We start from the raw sequence: 6,874 nt of genomic DNA on the forward strand, positions 1-6,874 counted from the left end.
AAGTTAGAAGCATACTTTTTATTTCCTCAAAGCACTTCATAATTAGAGCTTTGTAAACAAAACCATAAATGGCACTAGCAATTATTTTTACAACAAGATTTGTCATAGCTAGTACACTTAAAAGAAGTAGGTGTAACTACTTGTTAAGAAGTTAACATTAAATGCTGGTTAAAATTTTAATTTTAAGCATCCAGCTCATTAAATTAAAATATGGCTAAGCAATAATGTGGCTTTGTTCCTATACCAGAATGTAGACATTTCAATATCACAATGTAAGAAACCTGACATGCACAGTCGTAGCTATTGCAAAAAAGTGCCAGTGTAGATTTGGGAGGTGGGGTGTATTGTTTTCTGCTCTCCATCTGACAACACATAACAGGTATAAATCATGCCTGCCAACCTCTGAGATCTCTGAGGGGGTTGGACACTCTGAAACATGTCAGTCTTGAAAAGCTTTGCAAAGGGACAGGGTGAAAGCAAGCAGGGGCAATGAGCACACAAGGAGCCAGCCAGCAGGTGCACATGTCCACCATGCTCACCACTGACCCACTTGGCCCTTCATACTCCTAGCAACTCAGGGAAGTTCTGAGAAACTCAGTGCTAGCCATGAATCACTGGCACAAATCTTTGCTGGTTACAGACCAGCCTGGCTCTGTGGCAGTGCTGAAGAACTTAGGACAGGAGATATGTGTTGGAGCTGTCAAAATGTTGGCTGCCCAAGAGGTCTGGGGGTTTCAAGCCCAGCGTACCACTGAGTCTATGTTCGTCAGGCCTGGGAAGTCTTCTCTGTCATTATCCACAGAGCAACTAGCAGAGAAAGAGTTGTGCAGGATGTACCTTTACAACTCTCTGGTAAGTCACTGGGATAGCTCCTCATTTGAGCTCACTGAGACAAAATTAAATCTGTAAAATGCTCATGTGAGGAACAAGATCATTTGCTGTCTTCCATCCTGAGGTGCAAACAGAAACAAGTGACAGCAGGGAGGCTTTCTAGAGCTAAATTTGTCTTCACTAAGTCATCAGTGACCTTGAACAAAAGATTTTGAAGGAAACAAGAGCCTAAGAAGAGATTCTGCTGAAAAGGATGGGGGAAGTAAATTATGCTCTGACTCAGTTCCTGTTACTAAGGATCATATGGGCACAAACTACAATAAATTTAAACATGAGAAAAAGCTTATTTTGCATTAGAGAATGGTCTGACCCTGACATTTCTTGCCTATAGAGGCTGGATATCCTCCACCCCTTGTAGCAGTCAGAGGCCTGAAAGGCCTCCATGGCGGTCACTAGCCTAAGGTAAGAAATGCAGACTCATGATGAGTGGAACAGAGCTACCCCTCTTCCACACATCAGACCCCTGTTATCTCTCTGTAAGGCTATAGGTCGTATGCTCCTCGACCTCAGTCATAGGACAAATCCTGATCCCTCAACAGCCTATTTAAACCCATACCATTTCCCAGTTTGGACGGAAGAGCTGTCACTGGAACCCTTTGCAGAAGCTGCCAATAAAGACATCTCCGCAGAACTCCACACAGCCTTCACCTCTCTCCTTCCCTGCGTCTGCTGAGGCACTTTGCGAGCACAGAGCTGAAATCGCTAAGAGCTGAAATCACTCCACAAGTGCTTGCAAAGTAGCCAGCGGCTCGGAGCTAGCCCAGGGGCCCAGACAGGCTGTGCCTCACCAGCACAGTGCTATCCGGGACACCTAGGCAGCTGCTGCCCCGGGGGCCAGACAGACCCCCGGGGACCACCAAGCTGTAATAACCCCTGGTAATACATAAAACCTGAAGAGATGTGGCTGATCTGGATGACCCTGCTCAGCTTCCATCCCCTGGAGCTCCTTTCCTTCTCTGCAGCCCTGTGACTCCTTGGCTTGTGCCGTAGGCCCTGATGGCTGGGCCCTGCAGCTTTACATGACTGGGTCAATTTGGTGCGCTTGGTGCCCACTGTGGGGCACACACCAGGCACCCACACCAGCAGCACAGCTCAGCTACCCCGACATCTCAGGGTGGCAAGAGCCATAGGTTTAGATTAGATATCAGGAAGAAAGTCTTTACTGTCAGGGTGGTGAAGCACTGCAACAGATTGCCCAGACAAGCTGTGGATGTCCCAACCCTAAGTGTTCAAGCCCATCTTGGATGGGGCTCTGAGCAACCTGGTCTAGTGGAAGGTGTCTCTGCCCATGGCATGAGTGTTAAAGCTATATGATCTTTAAGGTCCCTTCCAACCTAACCCATTCAAGGATATTATCCTTTCCAACCCAAATCATTCAAGGACATTGCAGTGCTGGAGCATGTCCAGAGAAGGGCAGCAAGGCTTGTGAAGGGTCTAGAAACATGTCTTATGAGGAATGGCTGAAGGAGCTGGGTTTGTTTAGTCTAGAGAAGAGGTGGCCCAGGGGATACCTCATTGCTTTCTACCTGAAAGGAGGTTGTAGTGAGGTGGGGACTGCTCTCTTCTCCTGTGCCTGCACTGACAGGACATGGGGAAATGGCCTTAAGCCGAGACAGGAGAGATCCAGGTTAGATATCAGAAAAAAATTTTACTGGCAGGATGGTCAGGCATTGGAATAGGTTGCCCAGGGAAGTGGTGGAATCAAGAGGCATCTGGATGTGGCTCTGGGTGACACGGTTTAGTGATTTGGGGATTACAGTGGTAGTACTACTGTGTGGGTATTCTCAGCTCAGTCAGAGAGAAAGGTTTCCTAACCAGGCAAGAGCCTGGGAAACAGTTGGGAAAGAATGTAAATAATTCTCTAATCTATCTTGTTACTCACATTGTTTATAGATATGTTCTGCTACTGTACGTCATTCACTGCACACCAATGGTGACACATGTTTTTACTCTAAGACCAATGAAATTAGTCTTCTCGATGTTCTGTATATATAGAGTGGTACATTTGAAATAGAGAGTTCATTTTCTTAGCCTTCTGATCTGGAGTTCTCTGTTCCCGTCCTGCTCAACAGCGTCATCTGGTGACCCCGACGTGATTGCAGCGTCGGCTGAAGCCCCGAACCACAGCGTCTTGTGGGGGGGCTTTGCTGCGCAGCTCCATGCCAGTAGCCTGGAGGCTCTGGCCGGACACCTTTGGCCTCCTGAGAGAGGTAACGCTGAAACCGTGTGCCTTCCGGAGAAGGCTTGGTCCTGTCTGGACCGCGGGTTGGCTCTTAGAAGCCGAGAACTGAGTGGGACGGTTTTCCCTGAACTAGTGGACTTTCTGTCTCTTGAAGTGGACGTCTGCTAAGGGAGGGTTTCCTAACAATGGGGAACCAGCCATCTACGGCTGAACGGGTGGTCTTGACCGCTTGGCAAGGCTAAGCCCCACAATTGGGTATCCAGGTCTCGGATGATGACTTCATCAGGCTCCTGAGTTGGGCTCGGGACCATGGATTCCCTGCAGATCTTAGTTTCGCCTTTGATCGTAAAGTCTGGAACGATTTGGGCCGGTGCCTCCTGAAGCAAGTGAGGAAGAGGGACGCTACAGCGTCTGATCTGTCTGCAGTCTGGGGATGCATCTATACGGCCTTGCCTCGTAAGACCCCGAGGAGCAGTGACTCCGAATGGGAGCTGTCGGGAAATGAGGATGCCGCCTCGGTATGTAGCGGTGTCTCGGGAATCAGTGGGCGACAGGCGGGCGGGGCGGTGCCCAGGCCCGCCACGGCGCAGAGTGGGTCTGCGAGAGACGCTGGGACGCCCCGCGGACTTTACATGTCGCCGGGAACTCATGCTAAGCCCAAGTATTCCCACCCCTGTGACTACGTTCAGCCAAGATATTCTTTGCCGACAGATCGGCCACTGATTGCACAGCCCGCGGCTCTGCAGCACCCCCCCCTTTCCAGAGCGCATTCGCGGGGGGGCCGGCGCCGCCCGCAGTCCACGGCGCGGTGGGGGCTGGAGCCCTCCCGACTCCTTCGCTGATAGAGCCTGCGCAGATGTACCGGTCCCACCCTCTGGTACTGCCAGGACCGGCAATGGAGCCTCTGATCCATCCATCCCCTGGCAGGCCCCCGGCCGCACGCGGGGGCCTCGGCTTTGCCAACGGGACAGGAGCAATTGCCTCCCGGTCCGCCTCCCTGCGCACCGAGCAGACCGACAGGTTTGAAATCCTTTGAGATACCAGCGCCGACCATAGCGCCACACCTGCCGGCAGCGGGGTTCGCCGCCCCGCCTGCCGCTCCACCCACCGCTCCGCCTGGAGCGAGCCCGCCGCGACCGCCAGCGCCACTCTTGAGAGAGCCGCCGCCGCGGCCTCCCGCCCCGGGACCGACATCGTCGCCGACCCCGGGACCGCCAGCGCCGAAAGACGCTGCCGAAGCCGCACCGCCCGCTCCGCTTGGGCTGGCGGCGTGCCACGCCACGGGGGAAACTGCACCCCCCGCGCCGCTCGCTGCGGGCGGGGAGCGCCCGCAGGGCACAGCGGCTCCCATCGCCGCGCTGCCTGAAGCCGATTCAGCAGCGACTTCGCTCTGTGATCCACCGCCGCCGGCAGAAGCAGGCAGCCTTGTGCTGGACAACACATCCAGCCTGTTTGTTTCAGAGTCTGCATCCAGCCCACCACTCCCTCCTCTTCCCCCAGACTGCCACGAGCTCTGTCCCACTGAGGCAGAGGCAGCGGGAGCGAACACCGGCTTGGTCCGAAGCAGCGCCACTGCTGAAGCTACCGTGGCTGGGGATGGGGGTGGGGCCGCGATTCAGTCCATTGTATTCCGCGGCAGGACGGACACACTGAGAGCGAGGAGCAGTCCCTTGTACTGGGCAGGCATGAGTGGTGCCAAGATCCCCAAAACCAGGGTGGAATTTTATATTCCCGGGAAAACCTCCCCTGCCCGCGCCCCGCGCGTCCTGCTCCTGTTCGCAGAGCGGGAGAGGCGGGGTTCCGTGAAGCTGTGGCTTCATCCATGGCCAGGTGGGGTTGGGGGAGGGCGAAAAGCCGGAGGAATTGCCGGGATTCTTGCAGCCTGGTGGAGGCGTGCACCGAAATATAAAGTTAGAATAGGTCGTCCATCTGTGGGTGGCCACGGAGTGTCCCAGGGACCCCAGATTCAGGGTCCTCAAGTGATACCTATGAGAAGCTGGGGGGAGGGACCGACCCGCGTGGATCTCGGCTCGGCAGAGAGCCTGGGCTCTCTGCCCCCCCGCGCCAGGTTTGGGACGCTTGTCCCGGCCCCCTGGACCGGGTCCTGCGCCTCGCCGAGCACCGCAGGGTCCTAGAGCCCGCAGGTGCTGCTGGTTTTTCAAAAAAAAAAAAAAAAAAACAAAAAAGGGGAAAGAGCTAACAGCTCAAAGTACTGGAAAGCCACAACAGCCTCGGCCCAAGTGATTGAATTAAGGGCTGTGGCCATGGCATTTCAGAGATTTCATGGCATTTCATATGTCACTCAAGTGGTTCATTGAGGACATGACTGCATGGGCCAAAAGCCTTGCATGATTCTTCTATCAAGTGCACACATCTTGCAAAAGCAATTTGATGAATGCCAACCAGGGCTTGACCTGCTGCACCTTACTGGCTGGGATAAATCCCAGAGGCCTAAAGGCATTGCAGCTGTGGCAAACAGATGTTACTCATCTTGCCAGATTCCGAATTTGGCTGATTTGGGTATGTGCACATGTTGTTAATGCCTTCTTTTCTGTCATGTGGGCATCTGCTCACACTGGGAAATGGGTTTTGACAAGTTGGACTGCCAGTCCTTTGGCAGACTGACAATGAGTTGTTACTGTCTTAGAGTTGGTAACTGATTTCTTGAAATTTATACTGAGTTTGGAATCTCTTCGACTGTTGTGAGTCAATATCCAAATTGAGGTTTTGATTGATCGGAGTTGATAAGGCTCTTGAGCTGTGTTTGTTCTCTTTCCTGCAAGGGCCCTGCAGGAGGGCACAAACACTGCCTTTTCTCTTTTCTTTTTTCTTTTTGTAAACAAAACAGAGGAAATGTGGGTATTCTCAGCTCAGAGAGAAAGAGAAAGGTTTCCTAACCAGGCAAGAGCCTGGGAAACAGTTGGGAAAGAATGTAAATAATTCTCTAATCTATCTTGTTACTCACATTGTTTATAGATATGTTCTGCTACTGTGCATCATTCACTGCACACCAATGGTGACACATGTTTTTACTCTAAGACCAATGAAATTAGTCTTCTCAATGTTCTGTATATATAGAGTGGTACATTTGAAATAAAGAGAGAGTTCATTTTCTTAGCCTTCTGATCTGGAGTTCTCTGTTCCCGTCCCGCTCAACAGCGTCACTACTGGATGATCTGGATGAGGGGATTGAATTTACCCTTTGTAAATCTACAGGACACAAAGCTGGGTGTGAGTATTGAGTGCTGAGTCCTACACTTTGGCCACAAAAACCCCATGCAGTGCTACAGGCTGGGGGAAAGGTAGATGGAAAAAGGCCCAGTGGAGGGGGACTGGTGATGCTGGTTGGTAGCAGCAGAACATGCGCCAGTGTGTGCCCAGGTGGCCAAGAAGGCCGATGGCATCCTGGCCTCTATCACTAAGAGTGTGTTCATCAGGACTGCGGCAGTGATTTCTCCTCTGTACTTGGCACTGGTGAGGCTGCACCTTGAGTTCAGTGACCAGTTCTGGGCTTCCCTGTTCAGGAAGGACATTGAGGTGCTGGAGTGTGTCCAGAGAAGGGTGATGGAGCTGGTGAAAGATCTGAAGCATAAGTTCTGTGAGGAGCAGCTGAGGGAGCTGGGAGTGTTTAGCCTGGAGAAAAGGAGTCTCAGGGGGGACCTCATTACTCCTCTCTACGACTGCCCGAAAGGAGGCTGTAGCCAGGTGGGGGTCAGCCTATTCTTCCAGGCAACCAGCGACAGGATGAGAGGAAATGGCCTCAATCTGTGCCACAGAAAGTTTAGACTGGACATTTAGAAG

Source organism: Vidua macroura, chromosome 3, assembly GCF_024509145.1.
Source record: "Vidua macroura isolate BioBank_ID:100142 chromosome 3, ASM2450914v1, whole genome shotgun sequence".
Classification (NCBI taxonomy): domain Eukaryota; kingdom Metazoa; phylum Chordata; class Aves; order Passeriformes; family Viduidae; genus Vidua; species Vidua macroura.